The sequence below is a fragment of the Arachis hypogaea genome, chromosome 17 (assembly GCF_003086295.3).
Source record: "Arachis hypogaea cultivar Tifrunner chromosome 17, arahy.Tifrunner.gnm2.J5K5, whole genome shotgun sequence".
NCBI lineage: Eukaryota > Viridiplantae > Streptophyta > Magnoliopsida > Fabales > Fabaceae > Arachis > Arachis hypogaea.
The window spans coordinates 43780591-43804458 of record NC_092052.1 but is presented as its reverse complement, the minus strand read 5'-3'; the positions used below and the strand labels follow the sequence as shown (position 1 = coordinate 43804458).

Genomic DNA, 23868 nt, shown 5'->3' with positions numbered 1-23868 from the left:
AAAATTTATCAACCTACATAAACTGAATGATCCAAATAATTGATAATATGTTCTTCGGGTACCATATACTTACGTACCATTTTTTATTAATACAAACTGATAATTTTTTATGTATAATCATTCTTTTTCTTTAAACACACTGCTACGGAATTAACCCTCTTCTTCTTCTTCACTTCAGACTTCTTCTCTCTCAAACTCACTTTCCAATTATGGATGCATAAAAGAGAGAGAGTTGAGTTCCATTTAAAGAGCTTCAGCCCTACATTATTGGTTCTCGAAGGAAGGAGTTGTCCCTTGCATACAGACCACCTCAAATACACCCATTTCGTGTTGAAAGAACACCTGCCACTTCTCGAAAACATGCACAAATCTCTACAAAACCTGGTTAGAGTCCTGACGCAAGATGCTCCCTGTGTGTTGGCAGGATGCTTTCACGTAAGCAGCGAATCTTTAACAACACTGATGATGATGTTGCACCACGCTCCCTGCTTGTTGGCAGTGTGCTGACAAGCCTGTTGCATCCCCTTCTCCCGTATTGGCAGCTGCATCCACAAACAAGTAAAACACTCCCAATATTAATATTAAACAAATATACCATACTGCATTCCATATGAAAAATAAATTCCACAAGATAGGCATCTACCTTAATAGAAAAAAATAAACAAATATAATATATATAATTATAGTAATTATTATTTTATAGAAAAAACTTCATGTATACCACTTATTTTTTTGGAAGATCAAAATTCCAAGTACAATCCAATTACTTGTAATCTTTTTGTCACCTAGCTTTGATGTAATGTACAAGACTAATCTTATTATAAAAAAGAAAAAGACAAAAGTGGACATCTTATTTAGCGTTAAGTGGCTTGGTAGGTTAGCACTATCCTGGAACAGTGGAACGTTCTCGTTCCTTCTTAAAAAGGATGGACTTTGATTAAGTTATAAAAAAAATATTGCATAGTTGCATAGTTGTACAAACTAAACAGGTGATCAAATTGATTAGGTTATTGGTTTACTGGTTCATTAGTTTAACTGATAAATTACTGGTTGAACCAGTAAAATTGGTTCGACGTAAATAAAAAATATAAAATAGTCAAAAACTTAAAATATTCAAAATACATATGTTCACGGATTTTTTTCTAAAATAAAATAAAAAAAATTATTATTTCCACAAACCCAATATTCCAACTTCAATTTTAGAAATGCAATTTTTTTTTGTTTAGAGGGAGTTCGCCTAGCTCCCCGACGAACTTCTATAATTTCATCGAGTTTGCTGCACCCCCAGCGAACTCCACCTAAATTTTTGAAAATTCCCAATTTGAGCCATTATCATCGTCTCCAACAGGAGTACACAAAAATACACAGACAACAAACATGGCTTCTTTAATATCGCCGACACCCATGGCAACTATTATCATCGTCTCAAGAAATACACATATACACCGAAATAAGCCATATTTAACAAGGATTTTTTTAATTATAAATTGAAAAAAATCACTATTTCCTAAAAAAAATACAACTTATTCCTGTGTACTTTTGTTTACTCCTATGTACTCTGGAGACGATGATAATGGTTGCCATTGTTAACCTTCCAACTTTTTTCCCTTGCCCTATTTGATATTTTTGAAACGCATATTGAGGTTCGTCGGGGTATAAGACAAACTCTATAAAAATATAGAAGTTCGCCGGGGGTGCAGCGAACTTGCTTTAAATGCAAAAAAAAAATCGTATTTGAGAAATTAAAGTTAAAAAATGAGGTATGAGGAAATAATTATTTTTTTATTTTATTTTAGAAAAAAAATCCTATTTTCACCAACATTTTAAAAATAACCAAGTCTCAAATTCTAAAAATAACTAATACAAAGATAGACATGAGATTAGTTAGTACTACTACAATAATATCTTAATTAGACATAATAAGGATAACAATCCATGAACTATATCCAAGGAGTGATTTCAAAGTCAGAGTATTATGTTTTGGGGCTATGCTACACATCCAAGTATTTTTTTTATCCAAGTTTTATCTAAGTAGGTCCAACACCAACAAAAACCACTCTCATTAAAAGAGCGTCATTACATGTGCTTTATCTTCTTCTCCTCCCCCACGCTTCTTCTTCTTCTTCTTCTTCTTCTTTCAAATACACGCATACGTCATCTTCTTCTTCTTTCAAATTCATGCATACCTCCTCCTCCTCCTCCTCCTCCTCCTTCTTCGCACACGCAGATTCTTCTTCTGCTTCTCCTCCGCCTCCTCCTCCTCCTCCTCCTCCTCCTCCTCCTCCTCCTCTTCTTCTTCTTCTTCTTCTTCTTCTTCTTCTTCTTCTTCTTCTTCTTCTTCTTCTCTTTCGTTATCGTCATCACCAACAACACCAACATTTTGCTAATGGATTATTTTTTCAGATGAATTGAATGGAATACAATTGCTAAATTGAATTGAGTGGATGCAAGTGTTCTGAATTGAATTGATAATCTCTAAATTGTAGACATATGTGTTTTGAATTTGATTTTATATAATGAATAATGTTTTGTTCATTTAGTACTATACAATTGTTTCACCTTAATAACATGATCGGTTCATTATGCAGAAAGCTATTTTGAATTTGATTTTATACGATGGATATTGTTCCGTTCATTTAGTACTATATAATTGTTTCGCCATAATAACGTGTTCGGTTCATTATGTAAAAAGCTGTTCGAATTTGAATTTATATAATGGATAATGTTCCATTCATTTAGTACTATACAATTGTTTCACCATAATAACATATTTGGTTCATTATGAATTAAATTGATAATCTCTAAATTGTAGAAATAGGTGTTTTAAATTTGATTTTATATAATGGATAATGTTCCGTTCATTTAGTACTATGTAAATGCTTCACCTTAATAATGTGTTTGGTTCATTATGTAGAAAACTATTTTGAATTTGATTTTATATAATGGATAATGTTCTGTTCATTTAGTACTATACAATTATCTCACATTGATAACGTGTTCGGTTCATTATGCAAAAAGCTATTTTGAATTTGATTTTATATAATAGATAATGTTCCGTTCATTTATCACTATACAATTATTTCAAGTTAATAACATGTTCGGTTCATTATGAATTAAATTGAATGGACCCAGGTGTTCTGAATTGAATTGAATTGAATGGATAATTTTGAAGAGGAGGAGAAGAAAGAGGAAGAGAAGAAGAAAGAAAAAAGAAAAACCTGCATGTGTAAATTTGAAAGAAAAAGAAGAAGAAAAAGAAGAAGAAGTCTGCGTGTGCTTCGTTGGAAGAAGAAGAAAGAGTAGGAGAAGAAGGAGGAGGAGAAGAAGAAGGAAAAAAGAAGAACCTGTGCGAATTTAAAAGAAGAAAAAGAAATACGAGGAGGAGGAGAAGGAGAAGAGAAAGAAACGGAGAAGGAGAAATAGAAGGAATGCGTGATTTGAAAAGTTGTTACAATGCAACAACTTGGATATACTTGGATAAGAATTATACTTGGATGTAGAGCTTTATTCTATGTTTTATCTGACAAATGTGGAGCTACATCCTGATTGGTTTCATTTTGATTTTCATTTTTCAAATAATTATTAGCTCCATCATCATCCCGATCATCTTCCAAATCCAATTGATCTAGCATTATAAATAATGTATCACAAGTCAAGATAAAAAAAATATAAAACATCTTATAAAGCATACCAAAATTATAGTTGATCATAATTCATAAATAAATAAAAGAAAACATACCTAAATCATCTAAAGGTTATTCAAGATCATTTCGTAAAGCATCAACTTCTTCAGGAGTTAAAAACGGTGGTGACTCTTCCAATTTCCATTCCGAATGATCCTCAAATGTATCAAGAAAAATTAGATCATAAACTTGATTTCCAATTTGGTTCCTATGTTATCAATATACTTCGTTACTCTTATGATGATTAAAATTTTAAAATAATGCTTTCAACTTAAAATAATTAGGGTAAAGTATATTTTTTGTCCTTGAAGTTTAGCAAAAGTTTTAAAAATATTCCTAAGTTTTATTTTGTTTCAATTTTGTCCCAAAAATTTTTTATTTGCATCAAATATACCCCTATAGCTAAATTTTCAAAAAAATTAAGATCAATCCAACAAAAATGTATGAAAATTATGCTTGATTTGCTTTGTTGGAAGGTTCTTCTTATGAAATTGTCGTTGCATTGGTCTTACAATTTTTGAAAAATTAGTGGCCAGGGTATAGTTGATGCAAATCGAAAACTTCTGGGACAAAATTGAAACAAAATAAAACCTAAGGGTATTTTTGAAAGTTTTTCCAAACTTCAGGGACAAAAAATATACTTTACCCAAATAATTAAGAAAGTACCTTTATTGTAACCTTATGTTGTAATGATCATAAACAAGATCATTAAGTTTTTGATGGTCTAACCGGTTCCTCTTCTTTGAGTGAATGTGTTAAAAAATACTCCAGTTACGCTCACAACCTGAAGAACTACAAGTTTGGCTTAAAATATGAATCGCTAACTTTTGCAAATTTGGCGCTCTACAACCATAAGATTCCTACCATTGATCTTAACATAAAAAAAGAATAATATATCACAATCATAAATACATCACAATCATAAAAGGCTAATTTTATGAAGAAATTCACCTGGCATAATAGTGCTTCGTTCATGTATTACAGACGGTCTTCCAAAATATTGTTCAGCATTCTTAAACATCCTCATCTCACATGTTAGCTTAGAATTCAAATCTTGATCACCATAAGCATATTTCTCAATGACATCTAGCAAGCCAGAAGTTGTTTGACTATGCTTTTCAAATTATTCAACATTAAATGACACAGAGGCATCCATCATCCATTTTGCAATAGAATTATCACACTTCTCTATAATTTCTTTGCTTTAGAGAACACTTTTGATAGTTGGTTGAGCTCCAGGTGCTGTTGCTGATGGAAAAAAAAGGATTGTAATCCTTTGACTTGTTTTCCTTTTCTAGAGCTAGGTGCTGGAGCTGTGGATTTTTGTTGTTGTCGCATCTCATTACGATTGATCTCGTCAAATTCTCTTTCGACTTCATCACAAGAATCATAACTTTTTGCATATTATTCTTGATTTTTTATTTTCTTACTTCGAAGCTCTTCAATGCTTTGATCGAATTGGTGTCTCACTGCAGCTGACACCTTTTGACATGACTCAACATCTCCTCCTTTTCTAGCTAAATGAAGCGTAAACCAATGAATTTCTTCACCACTAATGAGCTTTTCACAATATACGCATAAAAGAATGGTTTTTCCAGGTTCCATAACTTATTTACAATGGCCCCATGCAGGATCGGTTTTTGCTATGTTATATTTTTTTGGGTTCCAATTAATGCATCAAGAGTTGATCCTTGTTCTTGCGAGGATTGTGTTTCTGATTGTATTCGCTGAAGCCATTCTAAAACAATATGGAATAGCAAAGGTATAAAACAACAGTTATTACAAATTTACATCACCTATTCCCTATTTCCTATTCAGCAACCCTAAATTCACAACAACATCAACAAAAACAATTATAAACACTAATAATCAGAAAAAAGACATCAATCTACCATTAACCTAAATAGATTCATAATAAAAATTAAACAAATTCAAGAAATTCATAATCAAGAATCAACAAATATAACGTAAACAGAATTAACTAAAACAGAATCAACAAATATAACATAAACAGAAATTCATAATTAACAATATAACATAAACAACATAACTAAGAAAAACAGAAATAATGCAGAACGCACAGATCACCAACCTGTCTGAGAGAGGACGCAGAGGACTCAACAGCGACAACGACGACATGGAGCAATGAGCCACGATGAAGAAGATGACTTGCCACCCACAATGTGACGGTGTAGGGGATGTTGTCGAAGACGCACCATGTCCGGCAAAACGAAGAAGACAACACAGCCAGCGGTGAGCTGAGGTGAGGTTGAGAGAGACTATGGTGTGATGAGGTGAGGAAGACTGGAAGAGACTTTAAGGAGGGTTACTGGCAAATGGATATTGTTGTTTATGGGATTAAGGTTAGGGGAATAGGGCCATGGGAGTATTCAAGTGTTTTTTTAGCTTTTTTAAAAGACCCAAAACGACGTTGTTTTAGAAAAGAAAAAAAAGAGTTTCGAATCGGCCGGGTTATGCAAAACCGCCAATTTTTTAGTTTTCATCAGAATTGAACAGTTCAACCCAGTTCTCTTTGGTTTTATTCCTTAATCAGTCAGATTGCTCAACAGAACCGGTCAGGTGACCGGTTTATCGATTTTTCGGTCAAACCAGCCAGTTTGGTCCAGTTCTTGCAACTATGCATAGTTGTATTGGTGAATTATACAATGAGTTATAGTTAATATTAATACTTTTGGAAAAGAAAAAATAAGCAAGATTAACACAAAAATAGTTTTATATGTGAAATAACAATATGTGTAGTTTAAATATCATGTTTTTTTTGTTTAAATGCTAAGATATAGTCAAATTTTTACATGTTCATGAACCTTCAACATGATTAAAATAATTAGAAAATATGACAAATAGGTCAATGAGCTTTTCATTTGAGGACATTTTAGTCCCTCAGGATTCAAAAATACAAAAACATCTCTGAGCATTCAAAACGCTAGACATATGGGTCCTTCCTTTCAATTTGGTTAGCCAAACATAACGGAGTCAGATTAGGTGGCACTTTTGTGGTGTGAAGTGCGTGTACATGTCGCTAAGGTGTTGTTAACGGGACTGACGTGGTCTGTTATAGAAAGTTATGGGATAGATGGGTCCTTATTCTCTAAAATGACGATGTTTCAAAAAATGTAGTTGTTCTCCCTTTACTTATATCTAATACCAAGGATGTCCATATCAGACATAGAAAATTATAGGAAGCCCTAACATTGATGGTTTTTCCTCCAAAAAAATACAACGCTTCATCTTCGTCGTGTCGCCATTGGTGTTTTGTTGAAACTTATTGTACTCCCTCTTCTTATTTGTTATGCATGTCCTAAGATGGAGTATATAGGGAATGTAAGTGAGGGTAGTGGCTAATGAGTTATGTGGGGTTAATGAGGTTTAAGGTAATGTTTAGGGCTTACTCAAATGAAAATTTTGGATCTAGATGAGGTGGAGATGTTGGATAAATCATGTACTAATCATGATCGTTACGATAGTGTGGAGGATGAGTTGTATAAACCACCACCACCTAGTTATGGAAGTGGGAGTGAGAGTGGTAAAGATGATGATGGTTTAGAGTTGCTAAAGGGAAAAGGAAACAAGTGTCTCCATCGTCGAGGGAAAATATTGAGCCCCAGGAAAAGCAAAAGAAACAAGCCACACATGTGTCTAAAAGGAAGAGGTTTAAAGGAAGAAGACTGGGCTCATCTGGAGAAGGTTCAACAAAGATGAATGGGCCTGCTAATCAGCCCAACACAAGTGGGCCTATAAGACAGCCAAATAGAGCTAGGCCTACAAGGGAGCCCAACATGAGGCTAGCAACTATAGAATATGTCAGTGATGTAGACACAGATGATGAGGACATTGTGTATGAGTATGAATCTAAGGATTTGCATACCCATGTCTCATCTAAAGATGAAGAAAACAAAAAATATTGGCCTGAATTTGATGATCAATATGGTTTTGGAGAAGGAAAAATTGAGTTTGGCCTAAGATGAGGTTGTGAAGGATCCTATTATTGCTGAAGGGAGGAAGTTGGTCAAGATAAAAAATGACAAAGAAAGGGTTGGAGTTAGATGCAAGGGTGAAGATTGTCCTTGGATTTCCCATCTCTCGTATAATAAACAGTTGTAGTGCTTTCAAGTTAAAAGATATATAAGAATAAGCACACCTGTGCAAGAGACCTAAGAAGTAATACAACTGATCAACACTGGATCAGCAAGAAGGTTGAAAAAAAGGATGACCACCCAGCCCCACATGACCACACATAAAGCTAAATGAGCATAAGTGTCCTTAACCCACAAATCCTAACTTGCTTGCTAATTACTTTAGCAACTAATTAGCGTTAGTAGGAACAAGAACAATTAACAACCCAAGAATTAAAACTAAATGCTGGACATTCCAACTCTAGGAACCCAATTGCTCACTTTACCCAAGCCAAGAACAGAAAATTTAGCCTAAAACCATGTTTGACATTTTGTCAAACACTTGGTGGGCAAAAAGCTTAAACATGAGGAAAATGAGTAAAGGCTTGAAACTAAAAGCAACAATCAATCTCAATCAACAAGAATAACACAAGAAAGCATGTAATAAACATCAAACATCAAATTCATCAACAAGAAATTTAAATTGCAAGAGAGAAGCAAAACTGAACTATAACTTGAATTAGAAGAAAGAGTAATGACAAGGTAACTATAGAGAGTAATAACAAGAGAATACTTACAATGAAAGCTTGCAAAATTCAAGATCAAAAATGGAAATGGCACTTGAATGTAAAACCCTAATATAAACCCTAATAGAGATGATGAAAAACTTAGAGAAAAAAAACTAACTAAAGCTTCCTACTACTACTCCTAAACTATCCTGAATGATATGCTATGTTATGTCTTCATTTCCCCCTCCAATATGAGCTAGAAGACTTCAGAAATGGGCCTCCAAAGCCCCAAATCGCGAGGCACGTGCTATTTTAATGAAGTCATGTGCGGACACCTATGCGGACGCACAGACGCATGCGTCCGCACACTTCGGCAAAAATCCCGACCTGTGCGTATGCACAAGCAGCTGTGCGCATGCACACTAGGCGATGCTGGGACGGACACACGACGCACTCGAAGCACTCCACGCACTCTGCTTGGGTGGCTGTGCACATGCACACGTCTCTAAGCTCATCTCCTTTGATTTCTCTTGATTTCTCCACTTTGCATGCTTTTCTTCCATTTTCTCCAATCCATTCCTACCTTATATACCTGAATGCACTCACCAACAACATCAAGGTATCGAATGGAAGGCAAATGGAATAAAATAGATTCAATTAGGTATAATAGAGCATATTTTCATGATCAAGCACAATTTGGAAGGAAATTTCAAAAGCATGCTATTCAAGGGAATAAGTGTGAGTTTATGTGATGAAAATCCATTCAATTCTAATAAAAAATCATCATCAAATATGGACTCATCAATTTCCCCACACTTAAACACTAGTATGTCCTCATGCTAATCACACACAAAGGAGATAGATGAAAGGGAACATGACTTATGATATATACTACTTAAATGCATGCAATTGTCCTAAGATTAATCACTAATATATACTACGATGAGGGAGGGTAGAAGTAAACCATAAAATTCCAATCCATCACAAGGAAGCTTTAGGGCCAATGCAAAGAGTTCATGCATTAAGATCAACATCCAAAGAATTAAATTGAGTTTATCAAAATTATCCAATTAAACAACTTGCAAGAAGATACAAATTAAGGCGTAAGAACATAGAATTGAGCAATCAAACCCCTCACCGGATGTGTATCCACTCAATTTGCTCAGTCTTTAGGGTTTAACCACTCAATTCTCCTTCTTTCATGCTTTCAAAGAATTGCAAGTCATCTAACAATCAACTAGTATTTAATGCATGAATAACAAGTATCATGAGGTCTTTAGAGGGATGTAATGGGGCTAGGGTTAGGTAGGATGAATGATAAACCACTATTTTATGGTTTATAATGTGTTTAACTGTGTGGTTTTATCATGATCTTTACCCACTTATTCATATGATTAACATGCATTTATATTTCCTTCCTAAAATTATTACATGATTGAAAACTTGCTTCCTAAGAGACTTTTAATTATGTATTTTAATTCTCCTTTATTCTATTCGATGCCGTGATCTGTGTGTTAAATGTTTCAGGCTTTATAGGGCATGAATGAGTTGGAGATTGGAAAGGAAGCTTGCAAAAATGGAAGGAACACAAGAAGTTGAGGAGATGACCAGCGAGAAGTGACGCGGCCGCATGGCTCACGCGACCGTGCGAAAGAGAGGAAATCGCAGTGATGCGGCCGCATGGCTCGCGCGACCACGCGGATTAGAATAGCATAAGTGAAGCGGAGGCGTGGACGACGCGCCCGCGTGGCAAAGAAAATGCCGAATGACGCGTTCGCATGAATTACGCGATCGTGTGACGTGCGCGATCTGCATAATTTGCAGAATTCGCTGGAGGCAATTTTGGGCCTTGTTTTGACCCAGTTTTTGGCCCAGAAAAGCAGATTAGAGCCAGAGAACATGCAGAAACCAAAAACAACATTCATTCTACACAATTTTAGTTTTTAGATATAGTTTTACTCCTCCACTAGGTTTTCTCTCTACACATTCATAGTTCTTAGGATTTTATTTCTATTGCTTTTTTGCATTGGGATATTGAGAAGAGTTATTACCTCATCAAGACTTCGTCATTCTAGTTCATTTTCTTAACTTGGCTTTACTCTTCCATGTCCTTTAATTTACTCAATTTTACTATTGGATTATTTTAGAATTTATTATTACAAGAATTACTTTTAGTTTTAATTGATTCCTTTGAGTTTTATTTATTATGTCTTTCTTTAATTCCCTTTCCTATGTTATGAGTTCTACATTCACAATGAGCGATTAGTTCCCTAACTTGATGGGGAGTTGATTGAAAGGAACCCTTGAGTTGGGATGCTTAAAAGAAAAATTGTAATTAGGTTTATTGTTGGGATGCTCTCTAGTCACCGACACTAATCCTTTTCAATTGAGCGGATTGGAACTTGTGAATAGAAACAGCATTCCAACTTGTTTGACTTTCCCTTACTTAGTAAGGGATAACTAAACAGAACAACCTTCAATTATCAATTAATCTTGAGAGTACTTCAACAAGAATATGGCTTCCAACTAATCTACTCCTGGTCAAGGCTTTTATTTAAATTATTTAATCTCTCTAATTTAATTTCCTGTTTATTCAACTCAAACCATTTTGAAAACATCTGATTAATAAAATAGCACACCTTTCTACAACTCGTTGGGAGACGACCTGGGATTCATACTCCCAGTATTTTAATTTTAATTTTAATTCTTGTGACAACCTTCTAAATTGATAAGCGAAATTCTGGTTGGTTAAGAACTATACTTGCAACGCATATCTTATAACAATTCTTGAATCGCCAATTTCTGCCACGTCAATCTTTGGCGACGTTGCCGGGGAGTTGCAATAGAGTGCTAAAATTATTAATTGGAATTTATTTATTTGTATTTTATTTTATCTTGCTACTATGAGCTGCTTGTTTCTTTCGCTAGATGACGCGTTCACTTCCTGATCCAAGCTTGCCAGTATTCGATCCTAAGATTAAAAGAACTATTTCACGAATAAGGCAAGCTCGGCGTCGGTTAGTCCTCTCTGAGGGTGGATCTAAAACGTCATTTGAGGAAGAAACCAGCCGCCGTTCTACTGATTCGATTGATTTATGTGTAGGTGACATGGCAGAACCTACGAGAGTTACTATCCAGGAAGCTGGAGCCCCTGATTTTATAATGCAACCGTTTCAAGCGCATCACCCAGCGGTGGCTACAGACTTTGAGATAAAGACTGCACTGCTCAATTTGATATCCAAGTTTTATGGCTTACCTGCTCAAGAGCCTATCAAGCACCTAAGAGATTTTCAAGCAGCCTGTTCTACTGGCAGGCGTGATGGTGCAGATGAAACTTCAATTTTGTTGAAAGCTTTCCCATTTTCTCTTGAGGGAAAGGCAAGAGAGTGGTACTACACTCAACCCGCAGCAACTGTATCCAACTGGGATACACTTAGAAGAGAATTTTTGGAAAAGTTCTTTCCAGCTGAAGTTACTGATAAACTGAGGAAAGACATTTCCATGATTGTTCAGGACGAATCTGAGACTCTCTATGAATACTGGGAGCGCTTCAATAATCTTCTGGAAGCTTGCCCCCACCATACGATTGACAAGATAGTGTTGCTCGGTTACGTCACACAGGGCATGAGGCCCCAAGATAAGACTACATTGGAAAGTGCTAACAATGGGTCTATGAAAAAGTACAAGACCACTGATGAGGCATGGCAATTAATCAGCGACTTAGCTGAATCTACTCGGAATCACAGGCAGAAACAAGGCCGTTCAAAAGCCATTGCAGAAGTATCCTCTAGCAGAGAGACTGCTACATTAACTCAGAGTATCTGTGAAATGACCAACTTGCTGAAGCAGATGCAATTGAATCAACAACAAGTTCAGCAAGCTCAACCTTCTCCACCACAGCAAAGCCAACAGTTAGTCCCACAGAGAGTTTGTGGAATCTGTGCTGATTATAGCCATTATACTGACGAATGTCCGCAGCTCCAACAGGAAGACAACACCATGGCAGCCACTCATAACTTCTATGACTGCCCCAACCAAGGGTACAATCAAGGTGGCAATTACAGCCATGGATCGAAATTGGAGGGACAACAACAACAGAGGAGGCAGAGACAATCAGGGAAATCAGAGGTGGAATAACAATAACAACAGGTAGCAGAACTAGAACCAGCCTTACAGAGCACCTCACCTGAGGCAATCCCAAGGACCACAGAATAACCAACAGCAGACCTCTCAAATTACTTATCCTTCCTCATCTTCTAATGACGACTTACTACAATCTATTGATCGGAGACAACAGACCATGGAAAATAACCTTTATGCTACACTAATGGTCTGAACTCTACCCTGCAAGCTCTTGTCTCACAGATTGGATAAATGAATAACTCCAATAAGCAGCCTTTGAGCTCAAGTGGAATTCCCCGTCAACCATTACCCAATCCAAAGGGTGGCATTAATGCCATCACCCTAAGGTCCGTAACCACACTACAGGAGAGGAATCAGGAGGAGCCAAGCCCACCAGAACATGCCTCAGCTGAAGAGGTAGTGGAAATAGAAGATGTTGAAGAGGAAGAAGACATACAGGACATAGATGAAAAAGAAGAAGTTCAACCACAGGAGGAAGCACCAAAGGGCGCAGACACTACACAAGACACCACTCCCATTCCATTTCCACAACTTGCAAGAAAGCCCAGGAAGCAGCTGGAACCTGACCCCAAAATGGTAGAGATATTCAAAAAGGTTGAGGTAACTGTTCCTCTTTTTGATGTTATTCAACAGGTACCTAAATATGCAAAGTTTCTAAAAGATTTATGTATACATAAAGACAAAATTAATGAATTAGAAACTATTCCTTTAGGTAGTTCCATATCTGCTTTAATGGGAGGTTTACCTGAAAAGTGTAGTGACCCAGGTCCATGTATGGTTAATTGTACTATTGGTGGTATGGTATTTTCTGACTACATGTGTGATTTAGGAGCATGTGTGAGTATAATGCCTTTGTCTATATATGATATTTTGAGGTTCCCTCCCTTAAAAAGGTCGGCAGCTCGTTTTGTGTTAGCAGATAAAAGCATTATTATAGTGGCTGGAGTTGCTGAAGATGTATTAGTGGACATTAAGGGGCTCACATTTTCCATTGATTTTTATATCCTGGAGATGCCCCAAAATGATTCAGAGAAGCCATCATCAATCCTACTCGGAAGATCATTTCTGAAGACCTCGAAGTTCAAATTAGATGCTTTTTCAGGAACATACTCTTTTGAAATAGATGGCCGAGTAGTAATCTTTAATCTGAATGGAGTTATGAAGCATCCTCCGGAGGATCATTCTATCCTCCAGTGTGACATTATAGATGAAACCGTAGCTAAAGTTCACCAGGAGGAACTTGAAGAGAAGTACATAGGACAAGGTCCAAGTGTGGGGATATTCTCAGAGGACAATGATAGTACTTTACCATTGTCACCAGCTCCAGACAACCCAGAGCCTGACCACGATCAGAAGTTAGAATTAAAACCTCTTCCTCCACACCTCAAATATGCTTACCTTGAAGACGAGCAGAAGTTTCCAGTTATCATTGCAAGGAAACTCACTTCTCAACAGGAAGAGTAGTTACTTAGCGTGCTGAGGAAGCACAAGAAGGCAATTGGTTGGAGTCTGGCAGATATAGTAGGCATCAACCCTCAAGTCTGTGAGCATAGAATATTTTTAGAAGGGGGAGCAAGACCTGTCCGTCAACCCCAGAAAAGACGGAACCCCACTATCTTAGAGGCATGTCACTCGTCTGAGAGTGGAGGACATTTTGGCCCTCAAAGAACAGCTAGAAAAATCTTAGACTGTGGATTCTGGTAGCCTACACTTTTTAGAGATGCTGCTGAATTTTGTAGATCTTGTTTTCCATGCCAAAAATTTGATAATATATCCAAGAGGGATGAGATGCCTCAACAAATTATGCTTTTCTGTGAAATTTTTGATGTTTGGGGGATTGACTTCATGGGTCCATTTCTAAATTCCAATGGTTATCTTTATGTATTGTTAGCTGTGGATTACGTTTCCAAATGGGTGGAAGAAATTCCTACCCGCACTGATGATGCTAACACTATTGTTTTCTTTGTGAGAAACCATATTATTTGTCGCTTTGGATCACCACGAGCAATCGTGAGCGATCAAGGCACCCATTTTTGTAACAGGAGACTAACAGGATTAATGAAAAAGCATGGGATAATTCATAAGGTTGCAACAGCCTACCATCCTCAGACTAATGGGCAAGCTGAGGTGTCAAACAGAGAGATAAAGCGTATCTTGCAGAAGATAGTCAAACCTCATAGAAGAGACTGGAGAACCAGGCTACAAGATGCACTCTGGGCATACAGAATAGCATACAAAACACCCATTGGGATGAGTCCTTTCCGCTTAGTTTATGGAAAAGCTTGTCATCTCCTTGTTGAAGTAGAGCACAAAGCCTTTTGGGCAGTAAAGGAATGCAACATGGGAATTAAGAAAGCCGAAGCTGAAAGGAAGTTGCAACTGCAAGAACTGGAAAGCCTTCACCTAGAAGCTTATGAGAACTCAAGGCTTTACAAGGAAAAGATGAAGGCTGTACATGATCAGCACATCAAGAGAAAAGAGTTCCAACCTAGGGATTTAGTTCTCCTTTACAAATCTCGACTGAGGCTCATGCCAGACAAGTTGAGATCAAGATGGGAAGGTCCGTACAGAGTAGAGAAGTCCGAACCATACAGAGTTTATCACCTAAGCCATCCTTCAAGCTCTGAACTTATCAAAGTTAATGGACATCGTTTAAAGCTGTACCATGACGAAAAACTAAAGAAAAACAAGGAGCTCGAGATCTTCCTCTTGGAAGATCCCCACATAGCCGAAGCCTGAGCTAGTGGAGCGTCCAACTTACGGACGTTAAAGTAAAGTGCTAGGTGGGAGACAACCCACCATGGTATGATCGTTCTTTTCTTTATTCTTAGTTTTTCTATTCAATAACTCTTCTTTTTATTAGTACATTTCGTGCATCTGCATTTACATACTTTTATTTAAAAAAAAAATTTTCACGCGACGCGACCGCCGCATTGACGCGTCCGCGTCGCAGGAGATGGGAGGAAATAATAAAACGAACAGAGAGTCATGTAAGAGTGTGGCTGGAGGCGTGCCAGTGGCACAAATCGCCCCACGCGACCGTGTCGCCGACGCGTCCGCGTCACATGGGAACATTGGCCTCCCACGCGACCGCGTGCCCCATGCGGCCGCGTGCCCTGGAATTCGACGTCAAAAGGGTGCACGACCGAAAGTTGTGCTAGAGTGGTGCTGGATTGGTGCTGAATGCACAATTCTTCCCACGCGGCCGCGTGACCGACGCGACCACGTCATATCCTTCTCATGGCCACTCACGCGATCGCATGCCCCACGCGGTCGCGTCACCCCAGATTTGGTAAAAATAAACTTTCAAACAGAGAGTTGTGCGAATGCGAGGCTACCCTCGCGCTAGTAGCATGAAACAGGTCATGCAACCGCGTGACCGACGCGACCGCGTCAATCAGTATAAGCGCAAGTCACGCGACCGCGTGCCCCATGCGACCGCGTCGCTTGCACCGCACAGCTTCCCTGATTTGCCAATTATCTTATCTTTCTTTTTCCCAAATCCTATTTTCTCTTTATCCTCCTTATTTCTTCCTTCTTCCTTCTTTCTCACTTTCTACTCTCTCTCTCTCTCTCTCACCTCCATTAACAAGGTTTTCTTTTCCTCTTCCCCCCCTAATTTTTTCTATTATTCCTCTTATTTTTATATATTATCTTCTTTTTTTTTCTTTTTACCTCCATTATCCATATTTTCTTTTTCTTTCTTTTTCCTTTTTACTTGGTGTTGGAAATCTTTTTTGAGTCATTGTTTCTCATTATGTACTTGTGGATTGTTGTAAATTTGTTTGGCAATTATATATTGCTTTTAAAAGGGTTGCTTGCATGTTTAATTTAATACTTTCTATACCATATTTACCATGCATGCTATGTGTTTGTGAAAAAGCCCATATAGCATTATGCACTTTCCAACGTTATTCTATTTTAACATTCAATGCTTGCTTTTCACAAATTCCCTTTACTATTTTATTAATTGAATTTAATTGTCAATACAAACGTGATGGCTAGTTTGTTACGAGTGATAACAAATTTGACTAATTAAATGCTTGATCTATGCTACTCATCCCTTTGCCTGCATGCCAATAAACCCCTTGCATTTAATTGTCCTCAACTGCACTTGCTATTTTTCCATTGATGAACTTTTCACATGTAGTCATGACCATGTGTTAATGACATACTCATTGCCGTGCATTGATTATCACTCATACAATCCTCTTCCTTGCTCTATCTCTTTAAATTTAATTTACTCTGTCTTTCCTTTTTCAGGATGGCCACCAAGAAAGGCAAATAGAAAGCTACTCCCAAATCAACAGCGATGAGAGGAACAAAAAGAGCATTAGTGGAAGAGCCCTCTTCAACTACGGTTAAACCCTCAACAAAAAGAACTAAGAGGATTATAAAGGTTGATGATAAAGAACAAGCCTTCCCAGCAAAGGACACTGCGCGATTTTCCAATCGCTACTGTGAGCAGATGTTCCCCATCCTAGTAGAAAGGAGCTACAACAACGAATACCTTCTTCTCCTCCCAAACCATATTGCTACCTTTGTTGAGCCGAAAATTGCACAAAGACAATGGGGTTTTCTATAGCGACAGCCGAGGCAGGTCAATCTTTCTTGGGTAGTCGAGTTCTACTCCAAATTCTACCTGCTAACCCTGCAGTCTGTCTTTGTACGTCAGAAGCAAGTCCCCATTACAGAAGAGGCCATTCAAAGAGCTCTAGGTCTTCCCCCTATTCTAGAAGGATTGGACGCCTTTCAAGAAGCCGCACTCAAGCGCCAGATGTACCAATTTGACTGGGACGCCGTTCTCAGAGTTATCGCACTACCTGGTAGCCGTTGGATCTATGGATACCATCATACCCGCCCTAAGGGAATATCGGCTTCAGCACTTATCTTGGAGGCTCGTGTATGGGCATAGATCATGTCCCATTATGTCTTTCTGAGCACTCACGAGTCCTCCTTCACTACGGACATGGCCGTCCTACTATGGTGCATCCTTACAGACCAACCTTTGAATCTACCGAGACACATCTGGAATGCCATGGGACATGTACAAATCACGGGCAACTTACCTTTTCCTACCTTAGTCTCAGATCTTGTCTCAGCAGCCGGAGTCTCCTACAGAGCTGGGGACACCAAAGCTATGCTTCTACGGGATGATCAGTATGTCCCTAATGGGAAATACATCAGACCTCCACTAGCCGCCACAAGCCATCCTACTGAACCGGTTGAAGATATTCCTTCTTCAACACCACAAGCACCTACAATAGACCAACTGCTCCATCAGATACTCGAAAGGTTGGATCGGCAGGAACACAAAGCTAAGATGAGATAGCACCGTAACAAGCGCCAATTCACATACCTCAAGGAGCTGATTATGGGAAAATTCAAGGACTCAGACACCCCAGACTCCACTTCCTTTACCAGCACAGGAAGCCATGATGGCCCCGACTATGGAGATACTGCAACCAGCCCACCTTTGTTTCTGACAGATGGCACCGAGGACGGTGCAAAGCCTTAAGTGTGGGAGGTCGGTCAGTACCTGACTTCTGGAGGTAAATTCTCTTCCCTAAACACCAATAAATTAGGATATTTAGTTAGTTTTTTTTTTGTAGAATAGGATAAATTTCATAGTAATAGATTAGTTGCATGCATGTTCTACTTGATTGAAAAAATAATAAGTTCCTTCTAAGACTCTATTTTTGGAACAAAATTTCACTAATTTTAATTAAAACTTTTATGTTAAATTTGCTTGAAGTTGTATTTGGAACATAATTTTTAAGCTAAAGAACACACAACCTGTGAGATTTGAGCCTTTATGCATGGTTACATTATTTAACCATAATTATTTTATTCTTGTGTGTTTACTTCATTATGATTGTAATCTATATTTTGTTTCATCCTATATGTCCAATGTTTATTATATTTGTATGTTTGCATATGATTGAGGCCATTAATTGTTTAGCTCACTTATCCAAATTAAGCCTACTCTTTCAATTACCTTTGTTAGCCACATTGAGCCTTTAAATCCCATTTTTTCTATATTTTACCACATTACTAGCCTTAAGCAGAAAAAAAATTATATATTCCAAACTGGATCTTTGGTTAGCTTAAGATAGAATTGTGTGTGCTAATTAAGTATGGAAAATTGTGGGAACAAAAGATAATAAGGGAATGTGTCATGATAATATAATGGGAATTTGGATACCTACTCATGTGAAACTATAAGAATTAAAAATCTATGTGCATTGATAAGCTATGTTTATTTTTATGTTTATGTAAAAAAAAATATTCAATAAATAAATAAGGGGACAAAATTACCCCAATGTTAAGTTAAGAATTCAAAAATCAATGCATGTATGATAAAATTAAGATAAAAAGTTGATACGAGTGTGGAATGTAAAAGGGAGATTCTCGGTAGCTAGGTAGGAATTCTAAAGTTATATAGAATATATAGGTTATGTTAAAGCTTGGGTTAATTAAAGATTCAGTTTATAAGTTTACTTAGCCATATATGTATCCTTACCATTACCTTAGCCCCATTACAACCTTGAAAAGATCTCATTATGTTTGCATTGGTATATTAAATGTTGTTGATTGGTTAGGAGAAGAACAAAAATTAGAGAGCACGATTAGAAAAGGATAGAGTGATTGCCCTATACACTAGAGAGATTAGAGCGTACATACATCATCAGTGAGGGTTCAATGCTTGAAATTCTATGTTCCCTGCTTTCATGAGCTACCTTCTTGCATTTTTTATCTGTTCTTACTGTATAAGAATTGAATTAGTGGAATTTGATTTGTAATTATTTTGAAGAGCCTATTTACTATTGATCAAGTGGACAAGAATCATATAGTTGCATTCACATATATAGGTTGCATTGCATTGCATGAGTTTTATATGTTCCCACTCATTTATTTTATCTCCTTCAACTAAGCATGAGGACATGCTAATGTTTAAGTGTGAGGAGGTTGATAAACCACTATTTTATGGTTTATAATGTGTTTAATTGTGTGGTTTTATCATGATCTTTACCCACTTATTCACATGATTAACATGCATTTATATTTCCTTCCTAAAATTATTACATGATTGAAAACTTGCTTCCTAAGAGACTTTTAATTATGTATTTTAATTCTACTTTATTTCATTCGATGCCGTGATCTGTGTGTTAAATGTTTCAGGCTTTATAGGGCATGAATGAGTTGGAGATTGGAAAGGAAGCTTGCAAAAATGGAAGGAACACAAGAAGTTGAGGAGATGACCAGCGAGAAGTGACGCGGCTGCATAGCTAGCGCGACCGCACGGATTGGAATAGCATAAGTGACGCGGAGGCGTGGACGACGCGCCCGCGTGGCAAAGTAAAACACCGAATAACGTGTCCGCATGAATGACGCGATCGCATGACGTGCGCGATCTGCATAATCTACAGAATTTGCTGGGGGCGATTTTGGGCCCTGTTTTGACCCAGTTTTTGGCCCAGAAAAGCAGACTAGAGCCAGAGAACATGCAGAAACCAAAAACAACATTCATTCTACATAATTTTAGTTTTTAGATCTAGTTTTACTCCTCCTCTAGATTTTCTCTCTACACATTCATAGTTCTTAGGATTTTATTTCTATTGCTTTTTTGCATTGGGATATTGAGAAGAGTTATTACCTCATCAAGACTTCGTCATTCTAGTTCGTTTTCTTAACTTGGCTTTACTCTTCCCTGTCCTTTAATTTACTCAATTTTACTATTGGATTATTTTAGAATTTATTAAAACAAGAATTACTTTTAGTTTTAATTGATTCCTTTGAGTTTTATTTATCATGTCTTTCTTTAATTCCCTTTCCTATGTTATAAGTTCTACATTCACAATGAGCGAGTAGTTCCCTAACTTGATGGGGAGTTGATTGAAAGGAACCCTTGAGTTGGGATGCTTAAAAGAAAAATTGTAATTAGGTTTATTGTTGGGATGCTCTCTAGTCACTGACACTAATCCTTTTCAATTGAGTGGATTGGAACTTGTGAATAGAAACAGCATTCTAACTTGTTTGACTTTCCCTTACTTAGTAAGGGATAACTAAATAGAACAACCTTCAATTATCAATTAATCTTGAGAGTACTTTAACAAGAATAGGGCTTCCAACTAATCTACTCCCGGTCAAGGCTTTTATTTAAATTATTTAATCTCTCTAATTTAATTTCCTGTTTATTCAACTCAAATCATTTTGAAAACATCTGATTAATAAAATAGCATACCTTTCTGCAACTCGTTGGGAGATGACCTGGGATTCATACTCCCAGTATTTTAATTTTAATTTTAATTCTTGTGACAACCTTCTAAATTGATAAGCGGAATTCTGGTTGGTTAAGAACTATACTTGCAACGCATATCTTATAACAATTCTTGAATCGCCAATTTCTGCCACGTCAATGAAGTTTGGTTAAGTGGACTTAAAGAATTAGTTCTTTGATTAGCTTAAACGTCCATCTAATCCTACATCACCTATATACACATAACAATGCAACCTTCCCACCCATTTCCTTTTTATATCTCATCTTACTCATGCATTTTCTTTTCAAACATGGCATATGTATCCTTTATTTATTCTTTTATTTTTACTTTGTTATGCACAAGCTTTTTTTTTTACTTGAACTATAAATGCATATGTTTCAATTAATGAAATGCATGAGCATTACCTAATTGCCAAAAATTTTCACAACGAGTTCATGCCTCTATCACCAATGCTTTCCAGAATTCCCCCACACTTAGAATTTACACACTAATCCACCCAAGCTAATCAAAGAGTAATTCATGGACATCAATAGTTTTCCGCTTAAGGGGAGTAATGTGCTATTATTAGAACAAAAAGGGGATCCATAGGCTCAAAGGGGTTCACAAAGGTGAGTGCAAGGGTTGGCCATATAGGTTAGTGAGTTTATCATCAAAGACGGCCTCAATCATGCTAAATGCATCCAAACACAAATACAGGACATAAAGAATCATGCAAATCAATTATCATAATAAAAAAGGAGTACAATCACACACAAGAACAACATTATGGTTGAAAAATACAACCATCTATTAAAGCTCAAATCTCACAAGGCATGTTGTTTGAGCTCTTTTTCCATGTTCTACAAACGAAATACTCCAAGCAAGTTGGTAAAACAATTTTCATCAATTCAATCAATGGTATGCGCTTAGAAAAGGATTTCATGGGAATTCCTTGGTGTTTCACCACTTATTCATCATATCATGCCAAATGCAAATATTAACTACTAAATATCCATAAACGATAAAGAAATATTCACAACAAACCAAACAAGATGCAATAGAAAAAAATCTACTCAAAATAAAGAAAAAGTACTACAAGAAACATTGCAAAGTGTCTTTAAGAGAGAAATTTTTACCCCCTTAAAAGTCATCGATCCTCCCCCATACTTAAATTGTGCACGGTCCTCCGTGCATGCTCACGTTCCGGGAGGATGAAGAGGGGGCCACCTTCAACTGGTGGATTTCATAGAACTTGCTTAAATTATATATATATATATATATATATATATATATATATATATATATATATATATATAGTGGAACATGTTTTGAGCTAAGAACACAAGCTTGTGAGATTTGAGCCTAATGGTGTGGTTACATTATATAGCCACTTATTTTCCTTCTTGTGTGCATTATTCTCTTTCTATGATTGCAATCTTTGATTTGTTCGATTCTTTATGTCCATTATTTTGTGTATTCATGCATTTATATAATTGAGGCCATTGTTTCATTAGCTCACTTACCTAAATAGCCTACCTTTTATCTTCCATTGTTAGCCAACTTTGAGCCTACGATTAACCCACTTGTTCTTTAATTTAGCACATTACAATCCTTAAAGCGAAAAAATAATAAAAGTCCTTGTTTGGATCTTTGATTAGCTTAGGCTAGTGTGTGTATCATTCAAGTGTGGGAACCTTGGGACATTGGGTGAATAAAAGAGTAGTTTTGTATTTTTATTGGAAATATTTTGAATTGGGTACATACTCATGTATTGATTTTATAGACCTTATGCATTGGTACTCTTGTATATAATTTGAAAGAAAGAAAAAATGAGAAAAACAAAAGAAAAAAAAAGAGAAAAAAAAAAGAAAAAAATATAGAAAAAGAAAAAAAAAAGAAGAAAAGAAAGAAATAAAAAGGGGACAAAATGCCCCAAAGCAAAGTAACGTTCAACAAAGATCAATGCATATGAGTTGTGAAATGAAAAGAAAATGCATGAGCATATGAAAAAGTGAAAAATGGGTAGTTAGATTAGAACTTAATTGTATAGGATGTCATAGGCTAGGTGGGAAGTCTAAGCTTATCAAAGATTCAAATTTCAAGCTCACTTAACCATATATGCATCCTACCTTGACCCTAGCCCCATTACAACCAATGAAAAGACCTCATGATACTTGTATGCATGCATGAAATAAATGTTGATTGTTAGAAGAAAAACAAATCTTGGAAAGCATGATTAAGGGAGAATTGAGTGAATCAACCCTACACACTTGAGCGAATAGAGTGTAAACACATCCGGTGAGGGTTTGATGCTCAATTACATGTTTTCACCTATGATCATCATTCTTCATGCAAGTTTGTAAAATTATTTAATAGCTCAATTCAATTGTGGTTTGGCATGGTTGTTAATACCTTTAGCCCTTGTGCATATATGCTTCTTGGACATTGATTTATTTTGACCAAGCAATTGCATTCATGTAGATAATTGTATATAGTTTAGGTTGCATTTAGTTAAATTTCATTGAATAAATGTCGATACCCCTTTGCTTTCTCTTGGTTTAAGCATGAGGACATGCTTGGTTTAAGTGTGGGGAGGTTGATAAACCCCATTTGTTGGGTTTATTTTGTGTTGAATTTAGAGGGTTTTATCATCCTTTCCCACAATTATTCAATGAAATAGGATGGTTTTGTAAATTCTCCTTTAATTGTGCTTAAGAGTGAAAACATGCTTTCTAGGCCCTTAATTCTTTAATTTTAATTCACCTTGATTCCATTAGATGCCTTGATATGTTTGTTAAGTGATTTCAGATTTATGAGGCAAAGATTGGATAAAGGGAATAAAGAAAAAGCATGTAAAAATGGAGAACTCATGAAGAAATGAAGAAATCGCAAAAGCTGTCAAGCCGACCTCTTCGCACATAATCGACCATAACTTGAGCTACAGAGGTCCAAATGATGCGGTTTCAGTTGCGTTGGAAAGCTAACATCTGGGGCTTCGAAATGATATAAGATTTGTCATATTTGAATCATGTTAGAGGGTGCGCACGTGGCATGTACGTGTATGCGCCGATTTGGACGAGATTCATTAAAAGCAATTAGTGGCCAGCGAATTCTAAAGCATTGTGGGCCCAATCCAACT

At 36.7% G+C, this 23868-nt stretch overlaps 1 non-coding gene across 1 annotated transcript; it reads right to left on the bottom strand.

Annotated features, from left to right (window-relative positions):
• Window positions 1–11805: 11805 nt before the first annotated feature.
• Window positions 11806–11913, bottom strand: LOC112767957 (small nucleolar RNA R71). The gene has a single exon (XR_003185397.1). It is a non-coding gene; the product is annotated as a small nucleolar RNA R71 (small nucleolar RNA).
• Window positions 11914–23868: the final 11955 nt, after the last annotated feature.